The following is a 537-nucleotide window of genomic DNA, read 5'->3' on the forward strand; positions in this document are numbered from 1 at the left end:
CCTACTGTTCTTGCTTGTTTGAGTTCATCCCTCTCTCACATACCTCTCAGTTACTGCCACTTATCATAGAATGGCCGGGTTGGAAGGGACTCCCCCAAGGATCATCAAGTTCCATCCCCCTCTGCTGCACGCAGGGACACCAATCTCCAGATCAGGCATTAGACCAGGCTGCCCAGGGCCCCATCCAACCTGGGTTTGAACACCTCCTGTGATGGGGCATCCACAGCTCTCTGGGCAGCCTGTTCCAGCACCTCACCACTCTCTCTGTAAAGAAATTACCCCTGACATCCAACCTTCCCCCCTTGATCTTGAAGCACTTGCTGTTCCACATCTAGCTAGATACAAAATCCAGCCAATGAGACATTTGCCCTTTCCCTCAACTCTGATCATATCTTCAACCCTTCTTCCTTACCAAGTTCAAACTCCTCCTCTCCAGAACACAGCCAATTCCTCCTGACTTATGTTTCTACACTAATGAGCAGCACGCTCATCCCCATGTGGCTTTTTGCTTCAGCTGGCCCTCTCTGCTCACTCCCT

The sequence above is a fragment of the Lagopus leucura genome, unplaced genomic scaffold (genome assembly GCF_019238085.1).
Source record: "Lagopus leucura isolate 7727_CA_CO unplaced genomic scaffold, USGS_WTPT01 Super-Scaffold_741, whole genome shotgun sequence".
NCBI classification, from domain to species: domain Eukaryota; kingdom Metazoa; phylum Chordata; class Aves; order Galliformes; family Phasianidae; genus Lagopus; species Lagopus leucura.